We start from the raw sequence: 23536 nt of genomic DNA, 5'->3' as shown, positions 1-23536 counted from the left end.
AGAGGACACACAAAGGATCTCTGAGATTCATGTGGCTCTCATTCTGGTAGCGTGGCTAAGCTTTAAGGCTTCCCTTTGGGGTGAAGGATGGAAAAACGTTTTTAAGAGAAAAAGAAGTTGAAGTAAATAGAAAGGAAGTTACAAGCATAAGAACACAATATTAACAGGAACACAGCACAATCTATATTGTCTTCCAGGAAATCTAATTACATATTTTCAAACAAACAGTGTGAGTAGGTGTTTTATATGTGAAGATATGTGATTTAATTTACCGACATTGACCCTGCTGCTTCCTCTCCACCCGCCGCGGTAAACCACATGTAGTGACAATTTGCTTATTCTATTAATTCTTTTTAATTAGTAGATTACTGGGTTCACCTTCAAGGGGATCGCGTGGTGTTTGTGACGCAGATGGAAAGGACACAGTCCAGGAGAGTACATTTTCCTACAAAGCAAGGTTTCTAGTGCAGAATGGATTGGTCCATTGTACGAATGTATTCAGTGGGTGTCTGTGCAGAATAACAAGTTATATAGCACCAGGAGAACTGGTGCATTTTGGAAGAAAGTTTAAAAGATACCAAATATAAAATGGCAACATTTCCTTTGTTTCTCCCGTGCTTTTGGATGGCACTGTTACTAAAGCCTTTAATGATACCTGGATTTGAGGTCTTACATAGACCATAGAACTGCCGCTCACTTGGTGAGATTCCTCTCTCAGCCACTTTTCAGGCAAGCGCCTCAAACTTCTGTGAACACCTTGGGTGTTGTCAACTAATAATTGCCAGGTTTATTGGCACTGGTATTTGCTCTCGAGGATCGCTGCAGAGACTTCATCCCACTGTTCCTCTACTGTGGTTTATATGTTACCACATAACCGCCTTCCCTCGCAGTGTTATCCTGTATTTTTTATTTTAGCAGTGGTTTGTATCATGACACATTACAAGTTGTTTCGGAGTGCGTGTAGTGAAGACAGCTGTTTCCAGGTATCCTGCTTTCTTCCATGTGCTGATTGCTATCGATCTTAGTCAACAATAGGTTGCTTCTTCTTTGCTTCTTTTGTATGCATACATTGTGGCAGTACAAACCTCTCCTTTATCGTTGATTTATGTTGCACATCTTTTCACAATATAAGTTAATTGTATTTTGTGTGCCCATCAACTTGTCAGGATTGGGTTTTACTATTGGCTTTGGGTTATTTTTAAAATGTGCTGCTCCAAATGAAACTTTCAAGCACTGACATATAAACAATGATCTGGTGGAAGGTAGAACAACCCATCTAATTTCCCTTCAGAAATCAGCCTTCCATGATAACATGTTCATGCGTGGAGACACATGCCAACGATCCCAAATACCATCCCCCCTCCCGTGGTCTTTACTTTCTCTTTCCCAGCCTGATGTTCAGTGAATCTCTACCCCCTGTTCCCTTTTCTCTTATCCCTTCCTTTTTTTCATTGCTTCCTCAGAACATGGTTTGGGTACCCCGGGTGCTGGCATAATGCACCACTCCTGAGAAGCGTTGGCAGAGAGAGCTCACTATTTTGGTGAGTACAGAAGCCTTTTAAGACTTGGAACTCAAGGACCATGTTCAGAGTCGGGTTGTATTGAAAGGTACGCTGCAAACATGAAGGAGGGCGTGGACACAAGAAACACGGTTACATTCGCTTATAGAATTTTTTACAAAGCTAATTTCTCTAAAGTGGGCGTTGGTTGCGGACTGTGTCTGATGAACTCTTCAGGTCCTAATCAACGTTCTAGGTGCGTGTGGGAGGAAATTGGTTCCAGCACGTGCAGTTGGCAAAGTCCATGGAGTGAAGCGATCATTGCTCTCAGTTCTTTTGTGCACTTGTTTTGTTCTTTTACAATAGTTTCAATATGCTCCCTTGAAATTAATTCAGTCTGCGATAAAACCAGAAAAAGGCAATTGTTATTTTCGTTTTTACTTTATGGGTAGTTGGTCATTGGTAATGTGTCCAACGACTCATGCGAAACAAATTACTTCTAAGCGCCATTGGCAATACTGAGGTAGTATGTAATGTGGGTGGCAGTATGAGGCAGATTTCACAAAAGTGAGGGTGAGGAGACGCCCAGTCCGCATTTGCGAGATTCCCATGCAGAAGGAGGAATAGACTTGGACAATGATACTGGTAGGAAGGGATTCCATGTCCCATAGAGTGATTTCCAGATTAGGTCCAAGTGTGCTCCCACAAGCCCAATGTGAGAGCTCTTCCGAAATCGACAGGATTCTCGATTCTCTTAAGTCCAGTGATAATGTGCTCCAGAAGCACACGTTCTGTGAGGGTGAGGTGGAAGCAGATGTCAGAAGGTTATCTGACAATTCTTGGACGATCGTAATAAGCACACTAATAGGACAAGTGGATTGGGCCTCTTTTTTTAAAATGTTAAATACATTGTGGGTAAGAATGGAGTATTTGAATTCAATACTTTATGCGCTTATTGCAGCAGGCTGCAATGCCTTTAAAAAGGCAAGGTGCAAGGCCAAACGTCTGAACACCCTGTTCCTTAGATGCGATAGTTTGGTGATCCAGAACACAGTTTTCAAGGTGGTCTTTAGCGTGTTTTGGGGGACTGATGAAATTGCTCTTTTCCATCCGGCCTCCTCAGTCAGTAGTCACCGATCTCTCATGAAAACATAATTTGTGTGCTTAGTCTTGCCCGTATATTCATCTTCCTTAGCTTCACCAACGCATCAGGGAAATATTGTCACCTTCACCCACTTCACAATGCTGGCAATCGGGACAATGATTTACTGGGCCGTCAGAAGTAAAATCTCAACAAATGGCAATGTCACAAACTATTTTGTATAATATTATCATGAATAATATTAATGTTGCCTGTAATATTAGTGGGGGGTGCTTCCGGCTGTCCTTTGATTCTTCAAGGGGGTATTGTTGACTTGCGTACTATTAGGAAAAAGGTCGAACGATGTGCTGCCCCCTTGTTCAGAAAGAAATGTCAAGTGGAATTTGGTTCAACCATTTTTGGGGAAACGAATTCTATTCCACAAGAGTCGCCGAAAAGACTTTAAAGTGCTATTGGGGTCACAAGATACATTTTTTGTCGGAGGAGCTTGGAGTATATTGAAACTGGGGAAACTGGGGTAAGGTTGACATTGAAATCTGGCAACATTGTTTACTAGAACTACGTGATGATTGAAAAGGTTTGCTATATTCTGGTTTTCACTCACTTTACACGTATTCATTTGTTCATGTGGTCAAGAAATCAGTGTTTGATAATACATATTTTGTACATTAATAAATTGGCAAAATGTGTAATCTACACCTATCAAAAATAGGGGAGTTGCGCATCAGATTACACTTTTTCAGCTCAAGTAAAATCCACAAAAACAGAATTGTGTATTTCAGCGAAAAGGATTTGTGTTCTTTTTTCATTTTTTCAAATATACCCTCTAGCGTTGTGTTGACACAGATTTATCCCCTAGCATCTCTAGATGAGCAGGATTGACAGAGGGATTTGCTGTCCCACAATACTGTGGGGTCAAAGAGTCTTTGGTTGTTAGTGTGCATGGATTGGAGGGCAGAGTCCATGAACGGGAGGAGGTAGGCCCCCATGCCAAGATTATATCCTGGAATATAGCTGGAATGAGGGATAAATTGGAGCAGGCAGATAATGTGGAACTCCTGAGGTCTCATGACATGATCCTCTTGCAGGAAACATGGGCCCTAGAGACCTCCCTATTGGATGGTTATGTCTCTTTTGAGAAATCAGGTGTTATGGGGGTCTTGCCACCCTGGTCAACGTATCTCTACATTGTAGGATAGAGGTGCGGGAGACACAGATGGACTTCCTACTATACCTAAGGTTTAGTGCGCCTGGTAGTAGTGATACATTTGATATCCTAAACTTCTACAATAGCCCTCACAAAGTGGGGGGAATAGATGGAAGAAGGTAAAGGGGTTTGTGGATAAATATCTGGCAGACAAAGGGCGCACTAATAATAGGCTCATCTGGGGGGGGGATTTCAATCTTAGAATGGGAGGTGGATTTCCAAAAGAGCTTTAAAAGGCATTGGAGGATCTATCTTTACAGGTCCGGGAACCTCAGTTGGAGGACCCCAGGGTATGTGCAAAAGGACTCCAACTAAGTGCTTGGTTTATCGAATGGGGCATGACATCTGTGAAGGCCCACATCAAGCCGGACACTCCAGGAAAAATAACTTTCCACGATCATCTGGGCTCCTCAACAGTAGATTATTTTTGCCTCCCTTTAGATTGAGCTTTGAAGTGATCACCTAGGGTAGTAGTGATCATAATCCTCTGGCTTTAACAATTAAAGGTTTGAAATGGAGGGTCAATTAAACAGTGTAACATGTCGGGATGCAATTGAAGCAGCCTCATTGAGAAAGATCAATTGGGGGAAATGTCAAGCCTCGGGTTTACATTTAAATATTGTCGCCGGGCTGTCCATGGAAATGTGTGGAATTCTTGAGCATTCGGCAAAACCTGAGGTGGTGGTGTTTTCTTTTAGGACCATGCTGGAGGCATTTGCGAGTTTTTTTAAATTAAAGGGGAATCCTGGGAGGAGGGGTTGGTTTGATCAGGCCTGTAGGTTGGCCAAACAGGCTCTTTTAGTTGCCCTAAAATCAGAGGTGTCTGCTAGAGGCAATATTGTCCGAGCAAGAGCAAATTATCGAGGGCTATTAAACATAGAAAAAATGAGCTGTGTGAAAGGATTGTGGAAGGAGTTCCTTGGGGCAATTAGGACCGATGATGCCAAAGGTTTTCGGGAATGTGTTAAATGGGGGCCAGCCTATAATGGGAAGGAGTGCCAAAAGGGTACCCATGTGGCAGCGGACGACTGGGTTTCATATTTCAGTTCATTGTTTGGTGTTAGTAGTGAACCAGAAGGGAGGCTGAGTTGTGGTTCTACACTTCGCTTTTCAATAGAAGAGGTCTCAAAAGCAATTGGGGCACAGGCCCGCAGAAGAGATCCAGGACCAGACGCAGTACCGGCAGATCTTTTTCTGGAGCAGATCGATCTATGGGGACCTGTACTGACCCTAGCCTTTAACGCCTGCCTAGGCACAGGTTACTGTCCGCCCTCTTGGAAATCTGCTATTATTTTCCCAATATTTAAAAAGGGAGATCCAACTTCACCCTCCTCCTATCGTCCAATATCTCTCTTGGATACCCTATTTAAAATGTTTGGTCGTGTCCTTTTAGGATATATTGAAACCTGCCTTGCTGAAGGATATCCAATTTGGTTTCCGACCGGGACTTGGCACCATGGAGCAGGCTTTGAACCTATATATATTGGTCTTCAATTTTGTGTTTTGCAGGGGGGGGGGCAGTCTACCTTGCTTTTATGGACTTAAGCACGGCCTTTGACAAAGTAGACAGAGTGAAGTTGTGGGCTATGCTTGAGTCTATGGGGTGCCCTGAGGTAATACATAGGGTGCTTTGTGAGATCCATATAGACAATGGAGCCAGTGTCTGTATTGGACCAGGGCGTAGGTGCTCAGAATGTTTCAAGGTGGGGATGGGGGTTCGGCAGGGATATGTGCTGGCCCCCATACTCTTTACCTTGTACATTAATAGTTTGTGGAAGGCTTTGGTGGCAACAGGTGTGGACTTTCTGAGCTTGGGGGGCAGGGTATTCCTGGTGTTGGCATATGCAGACGACATGGTGCTCATGACCAAAACACCAAAGGCCCTGCAGGCCCTGGTCGATGCATATGCCTCTTTTATGTCAGGTTTGGGCCTAAATATTAATTCAATCAAATCGGCAGTGATGGGCTGTATCAGAAAGAAGAAGCAGGCTAAGATGTGTCTTATAGTTTGTGTTGGGGAAACTATCCCAAGGGTAGCAGAATCTGATTATATGGGGGTGAGGTGTTTGGAGCCAATGACGGGTAATGCCCATGTGAAAAGACAATCGCTGAAAATAAGCCAATATATGGCAGGTTTATCTTGCTTCCAATTAAGGTGCAAGGGTCAACATCTGCAATCTGTCCTCAAGGTTTATACCACACAAATTAAGGCGCCCACATTATGTGGAGCATACTTGTGGGGTTATTTGAAGTCTGGTGAATTGCAGGGAAAGCAAAATCGTTATTTTTTTTAAAACTCCTCGGGCTTCCGGGCTCATCCTCTTGTGCCTTGGTCAATGGGGAATTGGGTATGGCCTATTGGGAGGATGAGTGGGCTGTTGCACCTAGTAATCTCTGGTTAAGGATATGGGTAAATAACCATGCAACTTTGTGCCATTTCATAATAAGAAGTACGCTGGCAAAAGAAACCTGGCACAACATTCCTTGGCTAAGGTATGTAAATGACTTCTTGTGCATTAGTGATGTTCAGGCTCAGTTCCCCCTGCGGTAGTGGAATCTTCCCAGCAGCAGAGAGTGTACAAGGTGGCGGTGCGTCGCAGATCCTAGATTAACGGCCTACTTAGTACAGGCTACCTACCAGGATAGTCAATATAGGCTGATTAGCAGGGTCCCAGATTTACAGCCGTATCTCGTCTGGGCCACGAAAAAGCAAAAAAGTTGGCTCATTACGAGAGTGAGATTTGACTGTTTACTGCTGAGAGGTAACTCTGCAAAATGGTCTGGATACTCTAATGATCCCAGTTGTGTGGGGCCGCAAGAGAGGATTTAAACATTTGATTTTATTTTCCCCACGTTGCATAAAAATAAACATCTGAAATCTTACAATTCTGCAGATTCTGAAGCACACTGACATACGCTGTTATAGGCCCCCTTTGTTTTTGCTTCTGATGGCGGAATCAGAACTGACCGCATGGGCTTTGACATCTTATTTGAAAAGTGCTATGCCTATTAGAAAGGCGATTTTAAAGGGATAAGATTGTGTTTTATTACCTTGTATCTCTTGATTCTAATTGTATGTGTATGGGGTAGTAACTATGATATGGCAATAGGTTTTATTTATAGTTTGTATACTGATGAATTTTAATCTGTGTTTTGTTTGTGTTTGATGAATGTGTTTATATCCGAATAAACATGATGAACTGAACTGAACTGAAATATACTTATTTTGCACTTGCATTATTTTCGGTGGTCAACATAATTAAAAATGTTCTATCTCATACAACCTATGTACCTGCAGGGCAAGGTGATAGAAAAGATGTTTGAAAAAAGAGTAAGTGCTGTGCCTAGACATAATCAATCTAAGTGCTCAGAAAACAACTTCACAACACAGTTTTATTTAAATTTACAAAAATTATATACTCTCATCAAAGCCTCAGACCAAATTCATAAAAACTACATTCTATGTCTACATGCACGTTTCATCCCTAATGCATCTGTTCAGGGACTTCATCCATACACACTTCTCTCTTTCCCTATTAGAAGCTATGTAATCTAAAATATATATATATTTCTGAGGCTTGTGGAATCTGCTTAGATCACATGCTGTGCATAGGCCGACATCTAGTGGAAGCTGCGGAGTATTACAGTTTGTTTTTCGAAAGTCGAAAAAGGGCGTTGACACAGGGCGTGCCAGTAATACTATCCCTAGTGTGACGTCCACTGTACCCATGATCCCTCACGCGTCTAGGATCCCCAGATTGTTTTTTTCCGCCATTCTGGTCGGAAGCACTTCATCGGAGTTCCCTGGCTTTGCCATATTTACACTTAAAACTAATTCTAATTTGCCCCATTTTCTCACCCCTACGTCGACCAGCATCTCGACGCCGAACCGGGGAGGAGATCAACGTCGAAACCCGACGGATTGGGCCTTGAGGCTTCCGCCTCGGCTCGGGCCTGGGCCGCTGGCCTCGGCCCTACAGTAGGGAGAGTGGGGGGTGGTACACTTCCACACTCGGTTAGAAACACCTTCTTACCTACACACACTTGCCCGCTGCCCACAGGCGCGTATGGAGGGTACGCCCTTTCAGTTTTGCCCCAAGTGTAATAAAAAATACCCTTGGGTAGATAAGCACGCTACGTGCAACCTTTGCCTGCCCAGAGACCACCCCGAGGCGGGTTGCAGGTTTAAGACACAAACTCTTAAGGACCGCTCCACCAAGCGTTGGGCCCACCACGCCAAGCTAGCAGCTATGGAGGCGGAGGGTACCTTCAGCGACGGCAGCGACGCCGGACTTTCGGACGGCGAGGGCACCAAGGCGTCGAAAGACAGCCTAACGCACGTCCCCGGCCTCGGAAGGTCGTCCGTCCCGGCGACTATGGGGAAGTCCCCCGGCGACAAGAGCGTTACACATACACACACTAAACACAAAAAACCCACCCGAGATTCGACGTCGTCGAAACCTCGGAAAGAGGCACAAAAGGAGCGGTCCGAAAGGACGTCCTCTGGGCGGTCCCGGTCGAGGTCGCCGCACGACGTCAGGCAAGCCTCCACACTCGCACAGAGTGCCTCGCCCATTAACATCACGGAAGATCACTCGTCCGGAGACGAACACGGCTTCCATCCCCAGCCCACACCCCAGGGAAAGGGTACATCTCTTGGGAGTGAGGAGGGCCCAGTTTCGAAGCCTAGTTCGAAACACAGGGATTCCACATCCGATCCTCGACGCCAGGCGTCGAAAGATAGGGGAAAGGGTAAACACACTTCCACCCACGGGGAAGGGGGTAAGCAACAAAGGAAACAACCCTTGCAATCCCCCACAACAATAGAACTGACTTCCCCGTCCAAGTCTTCTCAGGGACAGTCCTTAGAGAGTTCCAGCAGGGTCACCCCAAGCTCTAAACTCTGGTCATGCGAGGACATTGACAGAGTAATGTCAAGGATGTCCTCCTTAGCAAATTTCTTCGAAAGACACCCTGACCAACTAATAGCTTTAAACCCTCAGGAATCTTCTCCCTCAGGTTCAAGGGACCCTATCCCGTCAAATAAAAGGCCCCGGGTCGAGACACCAGTAAAGGCTTCAGAACCCTTCGAGGTCCAACCCTATTCTTGCCTTTTCCCTACAGGCCAAGGAGACTCTTCCCTTATAGAGGGCCAGGATTTTGAGACACCAGAAGATCTCGCAGTGTCAGACTATTACGGGGAGGACGAAGACGAGGATGAGCCAGAAAATAGCCCAGATATTTTCAGAATGGACTCACCAGTCGAAAGGGAAGCCCCAGTGTCTGATTCCCCAATAGATAATCAGCCCCTCCTAAATGAACTGCTCTCTCGGGCAGCTAACCACTTCCACATAGACACACAAGGTGTCCAAGAAGAGAGGGACTTCGCGGAGGAACTAATAGGGGAAAGGAAGACAGTAGCCCAGACCATTCCCATCCTGAAATCTATTGAACGCAGAATAGCACCATCCCTTGTCAACCCAAACTTGACAAGACCTGTAAACCCGAGAGTAGAGAAGCTGTTTAAAGCAGCCCAGTCGGACCCTCTATATATTAGAGGCCAACTTAAGCCAGACTCTCTAGTCGTAACTAACACTCGCAAGAGAGCTGGAACCCCATTATCTTCCTCGGAGGCTCCCCCCGACAAGGAAAGTAAGAAACTCTATGGTTTTGGTAGAAAAGTAGCTTCCACGGCAGCCTACCAAACCAGAATCGCGAATTCCACCACACTGTTGGCCAGCTACAACTGCCATCAGTGGGAAGAAGTGGCAGCACTAATAGATTCCGCTCCCGAACCCCTTAAAGGCCAGCTAGCTCGCATTTGTGCAGAGGGAAGAAACGTCTCAGGCTGCATTTTAAAAGCAACTTTAGACGCCGCAGACAATGCGGGTAGAATTATAGCAGAGGGGACTGTCATCAAAAGACATGCTTGGTTGAGGCAGTCGGGATTCAGAGCAGAAACACAAGCTGCACTCTTAGACAAACCAGTGGAAAGTGATCTCCTGTTTGGAAAGGCAGTCGAGGATGCACTAAAAAACGCTAAGGAGGAATTCGACACCCTCAAATCCCTTGGCCAGTTAACTACTAAACCACCTAACCAAAGAGGGAACGGCAATTTTCGTCGCCCCCGCGGCCAAAATTCCAATAGAGGTAATAGCTATTCCCACACCCAGGGTACACAGTGGAACACCAACTCACAACAGTCTACCCAGGGGTATGGTAGGGCTAGTAGAAGAGGACGTGGTAGAGGCAGAGGCAGCCCCAGTAAAGGAGGCGGCACGCCTCCACCGAAGCAGTGACGCTCATTTCAGGGTCCCTTCCCATGCAACCCCAGTAGGGGGACGAATATCCAGCTTCACCCAGGCATGGGAAGGGATAACATCCGACAGATGGGTGCTGTCGACAGTATCCAAGGGGTACTGTATAGAATTACTGCAACGTCCCCTAAACCACCCTCCAAGACAAAAGGTCCACTCTTTGGAACATCAAAAGATCCTCCTCGAGGAAGTCTACAATCTGCTCCTAAAGGACGCGCTAGAACTCGTCCCAGGACACCAGGTAAACAAGGGTATCTATTCAACTTACTTCCTTGTGCCAAAGAAAGATTTAACAATGCGCCCAGTATTGGACTTACGGCCTGCCAACAAGTATGTCAAGCCCCAAAAATTCCGTATGACCACGCTACAAGAGGTAATCCCACTCCTAAAAAAGGGGGATTACATGGCAACCTTGGATATGAAAGATGCCTATTTTCATATTTCCATGCTCCCGGCGCACAGAAAATACTTGCGCTTCAAGGTGGACAGTCGCCACTACCAATTCAAGGTACTGCCCTTCGGGATAGCTTCAGCACCAAGGGTATTCACCAAGGTACTGGCGGTGGCAGCTGCACACCTACGCAGGGAGGCAATCCCAGTGTACCCTTATCTAGACGACTGGCTCATAACGGGGGAAACCCCAGGAATCTGCAGATCAAACATTCAGAGGACTATCGACCTCCTCCACGAATTAGGCTTCTCTATCAACGAGAAGAAGTCAAGTCTGGTGCCAAGCACCTCAAAACAGTTTCTAGGAGCGATCCTAGATACTCAGAGAGAATTGACCTTCCCTTCGGAAGAAAGAATTCGGAATATACTTCTGCAAATTCCGCATTATCAGTCAGGTCAACAGATAACAGTACGCAAAGCTATGCGGTTACTGGGCATGATGGCGTCATGCATTTACCTGGTCCCCCACGCGCGTCTGCGCATGCGTCCCATGCAGGAATGGTTGGCGAAACAGTGGTCTCAGGCAAGTGGTCAGTGGGACGATCTAGTGGTCGTTTCGCCAACACTCGTACAGAGCCTACACTGGTGGACAAGAGAGAATATCGCAAAGGGGAAACCCTTTTACGATCCCGAAGTACAGGCAGTGGTTACTACAGACGCATGCCTGACTGGTTGGGGAGCTCACCATCTCCACCACACAGCGCAGGGTCTCTGGTCTCACTCAGTAGCCAAGAACCACATCAATCTGCTAGAGCTTCTGGCAGTATTCCGAGCGCTGCAGGCGTTCGAGCCCCATCTACTGAACTTGTCGGTGCAAATCAGGACGGACAGCACGACAGCCATGTTCTATCTGAACAAGCAAGGAGGGACTCGTTCGCCAAATCTGTCCAAGCTTGCCCAGAAAATATGGATATGGGCACTCAGACGGAACATCTTCCTGTCATCGCAACATGTTCCAGGGGAGCTTAATTCCCTAGCGGATGCTCTAAGCAGAGACCCCCTCCCAGAAGAACACGAATGGGTCCTTCACAGAGACGTAGTAGAACATCTCTTCTCTCAGTGGGGTTTCCCCACTATAGACCTATTCACCACAAGCGAAAACAAACAATGCCCAGGATTTGCATCCAGGTTCCCCCAAACGGACTCCCAGGGGAATGCCTTGTGGATGAACTGGTCAGGGAGGTTTGCGTACACTTTTCCACCAACTCCTCTCATCAGGAAGGTGGTGTGCAAGATGAACAAGGAATCAATGACGCTCATCCTAGTTGCTCCCATGTGGGCGAGACAACCATGGTTTCCACACCTACGCAGGATGGCGGTGTGCAACCCCATCAGACTCCCAGCCTGGTACAACCTTCTGTCCCAGCAACAAGGTCAAACACTGCATCAGAAACCCAACTCTATGAACCTAGCAGCATGGCTCCTGAAGTCATAGAGTTTGGACATCTCAAATTACCACAGAGGTGTATGGACATTCTAAAAGAGTCCAGGAAACCAAATACAAGACACTGTTACTTTGACAAGTGGAAAAGATTCGTTATCTGGTGCCAGAATAAACAAATCAACCCGGTTGATTGCACTCCTTCCAACGTTGTAACATACATGCTCCACCTGCTGGATGCAGGGTTGGTTTTTAACTCTCTGAAAGTACACCTGGCAGCCCTCTCGGCTTACACCACATCCCATAACAGGGTCTCGTGGTGGAAAGTACCAGTGGTTAAAGCCTTCATGGAAGGAGTAAAGAGACTTCACCCTCCTATTTCGAACCCACCGCCAGGATGGGACCTCAACGTGGTGCTAGCTAAGCTCATGGGGCCCCCCTTCGAACCCATGCATAAAAGTAGTCTCAAACACCTGACTTATAAAACGGCCTTCTTAGTAGCCATTACCTCCATAAGAAGGGTCAGTGAAATTCAGGCTCTGTCAGTGCAAGATCCTTTCTTTACTATCCACAAGGACAAACTGGTTTTACGCACACACCCTAGGTTCTCACCTAAATTCATATCCAAGTTCCATGTAAACCAGTCCATCGAGCTTCCGGCTTTCTTCCAAAACCCACAAAGCTCGGCTGAGGTGAAACTACACACCCTAGATGTGCGTAGGGCGGTCTTATACTATGTAAATAAAACCAGACCGCTAAGGAAAACAGATCAACTGTTTGTCTCCGTAGCTACAGGCAGAGAGGGGGATCGCGTCTCTAAGGGCGCTATCTCTAAGTGGATTATCAACTGTATACAGCTGTGTTACTCTCTTTCTGAAAAGACTCTGCCGTTTACACCAAGGGCCCACTCTACTAGAGGCATTGGGGCCACTCTGGCTTTCATTGCAAATGTTCCCCTCGACACCATTTGCAAAGCAGCTACTTGGAGCTCTATTCACACTTTTACTCAGCATTACTGCATTGACACTCATTCCAAGACAGATACACAAGTGGGACAAGCGGTTCTAAGACACCTGTTTGCTCATGACCCTTCTCACATCCCACCTCCTTCTTCTGGTACTGCTCGCTAATCTATGCACAGCATGTGATCTAAGCAGATTCCACAAGCCTCAGAAGGGATACATTACTCACCGTAATCGTATTTCTGATGCTTGTATCTGCTTAGATTCACATGCGACCCACCCTTCCTCCCCTCCGAGAGAAGGCGCATGGTTGCTTGTAGTCTTACCTTTCTGTCTATCTGCTTGGACTATCTGTACTCACGCTACTCCTCATGCTACCTCATGTCAGGAAAAACACAATCTGGGGATCCTAGACGCGTGAGGGATCATGGGTACAGTGGACGTCACACTAGGGATAGTATTACTGGCACGCCCTGTGTCGACGCCCTTTTTCGACTTTCGAAAAACAAACTGTAATACTCCGCAGCTTCCACTAGTTGTCGGCCTATGCACAGCATGTGAATCTAAGCAGATACAAGCATCAGAAATACGATTACGGTGAGTAATGTATCCCATATATATAAATATATATATATATATATGAGTGGAAAAGCCTTAATGTGAGTAAAGGAAGACATTTTCAGAGTGTAAATATATTATGTGGTGTATTTTAACATAATTTATGTTGAAAGAAAATTGATCCTTTTACGTGGAGGAGTAGTAAAAATCTAACAGAATCCATTGAAAGTTCAACATAGTACATACAGCCAATTGTTGTATTTGTTCCTCAATGTCTTGGATTCCACTTGCTTGTTTTGGACTCAAATATATAATGTTGAGGGATGTCCGAGTAATACAATTCACATGCAGTATGATTCAAAGAAGACATGAGATCATAAAATACCATAAATTGAACTCAAATAAAGTTTAAAACGTACATGACGCATTGTATTGATATAAAAATACTTACCAACAAATATTGCAATGAATAATTACATAATTAATAAGTACATTAACAAAGTAATTTGTTTTGTTAGAGAAATAGTGCTTAATCAAATGAATTTCTGTTTATATGTTTTTTTAAATATATGTATTTTTTTATTGTAAGCAACTTGAAGTATGCTGTTAAAGTGGTATCCCTGTCTCTGGCTTTTCCTGCAGCTAATTGCATGTTATCATTGTTGAAATACACATTTTGTTCGCTTGGAAGATGACCATGAAGTCTTATTGATGTATACATAAGGCAACAGCTCCCTCTAGCAGTGAAAACAGGCGAAGTGGATAGGATAGCTTCAGACAAACATGGCTGTCCACTAAATAGTAAGATATGTATACATTGAAAGTGTCTGAGAGGAATTGCCCTCTGGCAAGGGTGTAGAAGCTTCCATGGCAAAATCATGTATATATGTGCCCTGCTGCATCAGTGGCCTGATATGCAGCACCTGCTTTCAGTGTCACATAGCAGGTTCAGAGGACACAGGTGCCGATCTTCAGTGACAGCCAAGACACTGCAGCGCAGGGGTGGCATTTAGGACATGTACTCCTGTACCAAAACTTAATATTCTGGTGTCAGATACATCTTTAAATATTATCCATAACTGGGGTATGGTGGATAGTAACTCAAATAATGATTACAGCCACAACAGTTTAATAACACACATGTGTCGCCCCTGTGAGCCCAGCCCAGTTGTAAAAGGACAGTGTGCATTCTCACCAGACAAGAATGTATCTAGTACTGTTAGCAAGACAGTATCCTTGGGGGATTTTCCCTCTCTGTTCCTTTTGCAGGGGCAGGTAACACCTTCCCCAGAAGACAGCTACTCCACAGGAAGCGGGTCTGTGAACAGGAATCAATGGAACGCCCCAGTCACACAGGAGTAGCCTTACACAAAGGTGCTGCATATCTAATTGCCTTTGACTCTATTGACAAGGGACTGGTGGATTAGTGTGGGCAGAGTGAGCACTTGTCAACTGGAGGAAAGCTCCACCATCCTGGGTCTCTCAGCCTCTATCTTTCCTTCCTGTCCCCCACTTCCTGTGGCACAAAGCACTTTGGGTGTGATGTCAGAAGACACAGTCCAATAGTTCCATGGACAGGGATTGGACTCTTAAAGCAGGCTGGCTTTAGTCCAATCACCTGGGGGCTTTTGCCTTTTAAAGAAGGGGTCTCCCACCACTTCTCAAATTCACATTGGAACAAACGCCTAAGAAGAATTTCATTGGACCTCTGTTGGCAGAGTTGACTTTACAGAGCCCTTCACCAGTGAGGTGAAGACTGAGTGTCGAAGGCAAAGGGGAGCTGTGTTTCCTAGCCACCCACAGGGCACATTGGGGGTGAACCTGCTGCTAGAACAAGAGATGCATCTCTGCCAGTTGTACTGCTGCCAGGACTTCACTTTGGTGAAGGACCCCTGAAGGTCTGCACCAGCCTTCCTTGTTGAAAGCCTAAGAACAAGGACTGAACCTGTCCCTGACACCCCAGAGGGGGACTCAGAGCATCCTGAGAGCCAGGCCAGCCCAGAGCCATGTGTTTCATTGCATCAAACCGGACAAACTGTTGTAGAGCCAAGTTCAGTGGCTCCCGAACCAGAAGGATACTCCAGACCTTCCTTTGGCATTAACCAAGCTATTCAAACTCGAACTGCACATTAAAACCTCTTTGCCACCCCGCCATGCTAGCTGAGCGCATCATCGCCTTGGCTCGAACCACAAGCTCTGTGTTCCATTTGCCGCTTTCAAACCGCTGCTCGATGTGCCACCATGTTCGCTGCCAATCGTTATAGGCAGTTGAACTGCACATTGTGGTTCCACTTGAACTGATCCTGCGCATCCAGTTGCCTTCGTCATCTCCATTTACTAGACCATCGAACCAACCTTGGTGGCCTGTAATGATGCCTACCCCGGGGAACCAGACCAGGTCCAGCAGCCCCGGACGCAGGCATCACGTTCCCGGGGAAAGGCCCAGCAACCCCTGTTAGGGGCCATCTGGACACAGTCCTGGCGCCTTTGGCGCCAGGCTCATATGAGACTTCAGTCCTGGCGCCATAGGCGCCAGGCTCATAAGGGGAAAACTTACCTGGACTTACCTGATGCAGACCATCCTGCAAGGGATCCAAGCCCTCAAGAGGCCTAGAAGGGACTACTTTACCTAGGGACTCTTTTGCCACTCTGGTGTGGCGGTGGAGGAATACTTACCTGGAACTACTTTGGAGGCTATTTAAACCACGCCCGAAGAGCAGCACACGATTCGCGTTATTCTGCATCCAGCAGCGTAATGCTCACCGTGCCTGCAGCAGCATCCAGACTTCAGCCACGCCGCCTCAAACCCGGAGCACCTAGAAACAAGAGAAAGAAGGAGAAAGGTTAGAACCAGAACATTTACCAGCTTCTTACCTGATTCCAGAGCCATTGCATCGTCGAACCAAAGGAAAGACTTTATTTTTAAACACGTTGCATCGCCAGCAGCAGCGCCGCGCTGCACTCACCGTTCCTTGCAGCATCTTCACGTTTCACCGCAGCCCCCTGCATATTCCCGCCACATTCCAGCACCTAGGCGTAGATAAAGACAATAAGGTGAGCCAAGGGAACATATAGAGGAATACTGCTTACCACCCTAAGACCTACCTGATTTACCACCGGGGGATCCATTCCTCTCCTCGGGTCGGCGCAGCTCCCACTGCACCATCGCCGTACCCCGGCCCCTAAAGGGAAACAAAAGCACAACAGGGTGAATCAAAAGAGCAATCAAGGGGAGCCACCTCCCGCCATAGACTTACCTAATTTTACCGCCGGAGGTATAACTCCTCGACTCTGGTTTTCTCTCAGCACCTGAATAAAGGAGAAGACCACAGTTTACAGGATTGGATAGGAGTGATGGTCAGGCATTTGAACTCTTACGAACTGCATACTTACGGCGTCTTGCCGGGTGAGTCAAAATAGCCCTGGAACTCACCAATTCCTTCGACCAGTGGAGCAACTGCTCCATCACGCGCCCCTGCGCTCGAAGCAGGATGGAGAGCTCACCCCTTCAAACCATAAGGTGAGACTTTAGAGGAGACATCAGAGGTGGTCAGTGGGGAGAACAACAGGGGTGGGGGGAATTTACGCTCAACTCCACGGGTGGTTAATTCCCCTTTCTCCATTCACAGAAGAGTACTCCTACCGGCCCGACAAATGACACATCTCGGCCCTACGCATTACGCTGCAGGAGGCCGCAGCAGTCCAGATCAGACCGGCGCCTCTGTGGGAGTCAGGTGAGCGTTACATAGCCATCATGATCCACAGCTCCTTGAGCGCTTCATCAAACCGATCAAGTCAGCCAGCACATCCAGTCACCAGCCTCCTTAAACTGACAATCAAGCTGATTCTGATGGCCCTCACGATCCACTCGTCCGCATGAATCACTTTTGGACGACAACAAGCTCAGTTTGGCCCCTGTCGAAGCACTAAGAAGGTACTACTGTACTATTAGCCCATAGCAGCCCCTTTGGTCCATTTTGGGCCCTAGAGACTGGTTAGGCCAATTGTGCACTTTTTTCCACAAACCATGTCTTTTTACAAAGAACTTTGAAATTGCCTTTTCACCCATGTTTTCTCACTGATAGTGTTGTATTCTCTCTTTTCTGCATATTCTGTTCTTACCCAGGGGTGGGTTTTTGTAAATTTTTTCTATTCAGTTTTCTTGCAGGTGTTGTGTTTAATTAAAGTATATACATCATTTTCTAGAACCTTGATTGGAAATTCCTTTTATTTTTAGCTGTGATGCGCTGCTGTTTGGGTAAATACCTAATTACATTTGCACTCCTCTATAGAGTATAGCTTTTCCTCTGCCCAAATTACCAGAAAGGGTGAAGGAGGTAGATCTCTTAGCTGTGCCTGTTTTACTTTTATGATTTAGATCACTGTTGGTTTGTAGAAGTGTGAGGGCTGAGTAGGTGGTGTATTCACTACACACACCTCTATATTCCTGCAGTACAAAAGACATTTCATTACAGTATGCCTGTCTGTATGTTTGTACGCTATAAATTAAGGGGCAACTATCTATAGGACTCCAAAAGAGTCCAACATGGGTACATTTTTAAGAAGAATCTAATGGTGTGGGTGAACGTTGTTGAAGTGGAGCCCCTGGTGGACAAAATTACAACTAATGTTTATTTGCCCTAATTTAAAGTTGCAGAAATGGTGCCTCTGGTGGATGAACTTAGAAATAATGAACTTAGAACTGGTGCTTAATTTGCTTAACAAACAACCATGGCTGTTTGGCTTGGCATACGACCATAAAAAAAGCTAAGAATTTCCTCAATGAACTACCATAATAAAGGTTGAACATGCGCCAAACATTAGTACAAGAAACCAGGGAAAATTAAGACAAGAGAATACAGACAATTACTCTTCTTGACACTCAAGAATACACATCCCGAGGGACAAAAAAGCTTTAATTAAATCCTCATGCCACCCAGGAGATTATCTACTTTTGGAGACACTAGAACAGAGACAAGCCAGATAACAGGCTGATGCAGCCAGACAGGTAGCGCAAAAACAGCAGGAGACCCCGGAACAAAGGCAAACCAAACAACAGGCTGATGCAGCCAGACAGGTAGCACAAAGACAGCAGGAGACCCCTGAAAAAAGGCAAACCAAATAACAGGCTGATGCAGCCAGACAGGCAGCACAAAGACAGCAGGAGACCCCTGAAAAAAGGCAAACCAAATAACAAGCTGATGCAGCCAGACAGGCAGCACAAAGACAGTAGCAGACCCCGCAACTAAGGAAAACCCCACAAAAGGATGATGCAGCAAGACAGACAGCGCAAAGACAGCAGGAGGCCCCAAAACAAAGGCAAACCAAACAGGCTGATGCAGCCAGACAGACATAACAAATATAGCTGGAGGCCCCAGAACGAAGGCAAACCAGACAACAGCTTGATGCAGCTAGTCATGTTTCAAATCGATTTGTTTATGCCCCCATTGGAAAGACACGGAACATTGTGTATACTGAGGTGTTCAGTGACAATGCTAATCATTCCCAAAGATTACAGACCTATTTAGTCATTTCTTATGTCTGTTTGTTCACCAGTGGAAAACCATGTCAAAGCTTTGGTTACTTTTTAGCCCGGGCAGTGCTGGGTACACCTGCTAGTGTTTGATAATAAAGGGTAGCGTGAAAGTTGTTTTCTTTGTGTATTACATATTTTTTTTAATAAAAAAAGGAGAAAAGTTAAAAAGTGCCTCTTAAATAAGTAGTCTACTTCAATATTTAACTGCAGCAGATGGAGAATGCGCGTTGGAAGCATACCATCTAAGACCACACACGCGAGCACTTCATCACACAGTGGTTTTTCATTCCCTGCCCAGGAGCACTGGAATCTAAATACAAGGCAGGGATGCGGGTCTGCAATTGCTCATTGAAGAGCTCCCAGCTTTTGCTTACAGCAAGTTAAATACACAATTTCTTTAGCTAAAGAAAGAGATAGATATTGAATTGGTTCATCCACTGCAGATGTACGTTTCCTCCTAATTTGGGCAAATCAGTGTGACTCAGAGAGCGTTAGGAGACAGCGTAGAGCCAGAGAACCTTTTTTTTACTTGATAAGTTGCAGTTTATTTTTCATAACTATCTAATTCTGCTTTCATACAGCTCGGATGTCAAACTCAGAAATGATTAATGTGCTTCCTAGTCACCCTGTTTACACGGATAAGGGGCATTTTTTGCCAAATTAAAGTTTGTCTTTGTTAGCATCAAACTTTCATCCAAAAGGATGCTGAAGGACCTATATTTTGGACTGCTTCTGTCCAAGTCATAGATTATTTTCCGGTCAAATTAGAAAGACAAAGTAGTTTTGAAAATAACTGCTGGGCTTCTCAAAATAGTGCATTTTTTTAAATGTAGCTTAAACTCCAACCTTCACCGTTTCAGGTCTTAATGCGGTGTAAGAATATTGGTAATAATTACGCTGGCAGTAGCATTTATTTGTACCCCCATAAATAGAGAAACAAGAACTGGTATGGAGAAGTTGGGGTTCGAGGCATAAAGGCAATACAGGATGGGGGTAAGCTCTTGTAAAAGAAATAAGGTGTGCCACTGCGAGTGCATTTACTGACGTCATTTTTAAATGCTAATTTTCTCTTAATTGTATTTGTTCTTGGGCTAGAATAGTGCAAACATAGCTGGGGAGCAATGGAGCGCCATAGAGGTCGGTGGAAGGAGAGGTTCCAGGTTACAGTAACTAGGATATCTCATTCTCCAGGGGTGGTGTATACTTAGGGGTAGCAGGCCCTAACTGACCCCTAGGTATTCCCTGAAGAACAGGGGCTTGCGTTCCTTCCAGACCGACATGACGGTTGGGTCAGTCCAATTGGGTATTCCAGGAGGCTGGGACATAGCAAGAGAAGTCCTGCTTTCGACTTTTCTCTTTGTGTGTCACTTCAGTCTCCAGCCATGCAGTGGTCGAGCATAACCTATTTCCCTTATTAGGCAACATATGCTTAGCAAGGACACGAAATCTGACACCGATATGGGATGGTCAGCATGCAGCATATGGCCTGGGTAAAAGTAGATGTGCAACACCATTGAGTGACTGGACAGTTGTCAGAGAACAAGCATTTGTTGGAAGAGTAACCAGTAGTGGGTAAAAAGAAGCCATTTTCGAATCTATATTCAGGACAGGTCAAAGCATGGAACCAATCTATATGACGAAAGGTGTTCTGGTACCTTAGTTGAAGAAGGCATCTGTATTTGGAAAGAGATGGACCACAAATATTGCGTACCTTTAGAAGGCAAAGAGAAACGTGTGGGGACAATTCTACGTGTAGAAAAACTATAACTCCTACGCCTTCTCCTTTTTGTACACAGTTGTGTGGTCACATTTGGGAGTGCAAACCATCCCCCATTACCCGCACACTGCTCCCCATGGCTTCCTTCCACCACACCCTAAGAATGGTATATCTTTTTACAATTTCCAGCACAAGAGCTTTTGTCAGGGGTGCTTCTGATAAAGAGGAACACTATTCTCCTGTTGGCCAGGAGCACTGCTAAAATTCTCTTAAGATTGGCTTATATTTTGTGAAAATTAGTGGGGTGCAAGGGAGATTAACCAACCCATGCACTAGGTGGTATTCAAATCGAAAAACAACAGATGTTGACAAGTCTTTGGAACTCTCCTGTCCCTCGCACACCCGATTTGTGTTAAATAACTATGAAAGACTTTTTACACATTTTTGGCAATCCCTTGTAGAATCCCTTGTATAAATAGAGTGTAACTGTATTACGGAATATCGGATGCAACCCTCCTTGTTATTGCTTGATTGACTTTTTCTGAAAACTAATTGTCTGATTAAGGGATCGACTTGTATGGTATATAAAATAGTTGCATATGAATGCTGAAACATATTGTAACAGAAATTCGAAATTGAATATATGAAATAATTTCTTTCATGTGAATAGTAAAACACAAATTATCAAAGATTTTCGTTGTTATTTAACATAAATCGGGGAGGAACGGGAGAGTTCCACAGACTTGTGGACATCTGTTGTCGTTATGATAAAGAGGAAGCCCGAGCCACTGCTGACAGCAATAGCGCTGGAAATAGTGAAATGGCTGGGGCACACTTTAGGACCATGTGGGGTATGGTAGTAGCCTGACATCTCTCAAAGCACCCTCATATCTTTAACCCTGGGAGACCTCAAACATTTCTGGATACATTTTCAAAGGCTTATGGGGTTACATGTGATTTCATCGAATCCCAAACAACTAATACCAAAATAACAAATTTCTTTTTTGTTGTTTTTGGAGGGGTTCCCGACAAAGCTCCACTTTTTGGGTTTTACTAATCCTTTTCCCCACCCCCAAAACCACTATTCCCACTCCCAACCCCATTTCTAGTTTTTTCCCAAATTAGTTATTTTCGTTTTTGTAGTTTTTGTATTCATTGTAATTTAATTAGTTATTTTATATTCAATATAATCAACTGCATACCGTTTATGGCACTTGAAGCATTCAAAGGTTGTTCAACCCTGCTCCCCACCAGGGACATAGAGTATGACTTCCCCCAAGGAGTTTGCATGCTCTTAGGGGGCAGAATGGGGATGGGGAGCCTGGCAATACCGCCACCCGCGAATGGGCAATTACCGGCCCATTCAACTTCGCGGGTGGCAGTGCCGGTAGCGAGTTTGGCGGTATCCGTGCCTGTAAAACAGGCACAGCTACCGCCAAGCTCGTAATGAGGCCCAATGTCTCTTCTATCTGTCTGAATTCAGCATTTCCTATCTCTATTCACAAACAACTCAAATTTCTGCTACCAGACTCCACACAAGCTCCAAACCAACTAAGCCACTCACAAATGGGTTATCCAATATGCCTCTAACCATGCTACAAACAGCACAATACTTCACCTCTTCAACCAACTTACATTCCACAGCCCCACACACAGCCGCCTAGCACAATGGGCACACATGTTCTCATTTCTGGACGCAAGTTAATCAATGCTCTTAACACAAAACAGCTGGATGGTGATGTGCACAGAGATCTTGACATTACCGGTCTGCACGCATCAACACAAGAGCCGAGCAATCATGCACTTTCCCTGGAAACCAGACTAACTAAATCCATCCACACTTTTTCAGCCAGAATGTCGATAAACCATGCAAATAAATGCAGTGCATGGTATAAATTCTAAAAACATGAATTTTTTTCACAAATCTCACAATAATCCAGATTTTTTTTCCAATGTATATCTTTGATTGATTAAGTATTTATAATGCGCCTATAGACAATGTGTTTTTAATTAAAACTGATTTAAGCATATTGATTGATATTCGGTGTATGCACAGCCCTTTCCCACAAATCAGTCTCCACAACCTTTTTCGTTGCCAGTCCTGCTGGTTTGTTTCATATCTTTTCCATGTATCTCCTGGCTCAAGTTTAAGACTGTGATCCTCCACCTATGCAAAACACTACTGGTTACACCTCCCCCTCTTTCATTCTACATCTCCTTACGGCCTGTACCGTATCACATCTAAATTGTCTCAAAGCCCATGGTTGGGACCAGATTACATCTATTACACTGGTGCTGATGGTCAGTTTTACACACGCGCAGGGCAGGTTTGCAATGCTAAGAGGAGGTTTTGCTAAAACATTTGCATTGACCGACAAGTATGGCTATTTATGCATGTATGTATGGAACTTATAAAGTGCAAATCTAGCTGCGAAGCAACAAAGTGCTGTAAAAAGAAGACACATCCAAGTGTTACAAGTAAGGTGCAAGAGTAGAAGAGCGAATTGATAGGTAAGTAGAGCTGGGAAGGGCACAGTAAGAGAGATTTGATTGGAGTGATCAGTGATTGCAAAGATGTTCTTTGATGAGTAGGGTATGGTATGATATGACAATGGTTTATAACGCACCTATACACAGGTGTTTCTGGTCCTTCCTGGAGTGTAGGATGGAAGGGGCAGTTTAATCAGCATTGGTAACATGTTTTAGATATATTTGCAATACACCTTTCTCTTTTGTGCTTTTGCTTTCTTTCTTTAATTTCCTTATTGAAAAACACCACTCAAAGGTTACTGATTTATACATTACTG

At 45.1% G+C, this 23536-nt stretch overlaps 1 protein-coding gene across 2 annotated transcripts in view; it reads left to right on the top strand.

Annotated features, from left to right (window-relative positions):
- Window positions 1–23536, top strand: part of SEMA5A (semaphorin 5A) — a 2281219-nt gene that overhangs the window by 578968 nt on the left and 1678715 nt on the right. The window contains exon 3 of one of the 2 annotated variants that reach the window (XM_069613730.1): window positions 1464–1541. The exons of the other annotated variant lie outside the window; for it this stretch is intronic. The gene's annotated coding sequence lies outside the window, so the exon portion shown is untranslated. The remainder of the gene's footprint in view (window positions 1–1463; window positions 1542–23536) is intronic. 2 annotated transcript variants of the gene reach the window in all.

Source organism: Ambystoma mexicanum, chromosome 5p, assembly GCF_040938575.1.
Source record: "Ambystoma mexicanum isolate Mex_15411 chromosome 5p, UKY_AmexF1_1, whole genome shotgun sequence".
Taxonomy (NCBI): domain Eukaryota; kingdom Metazoa; phylum Chordata; class Amphibia; order Caudata; family Ambystomatidae; genus Ambystoma; species Ambystoma mexicanum.
Note: the sequence above shows the minus strand (reverse complement) of the source record. Positions and strands in the feature narration are given on the sequence as shown.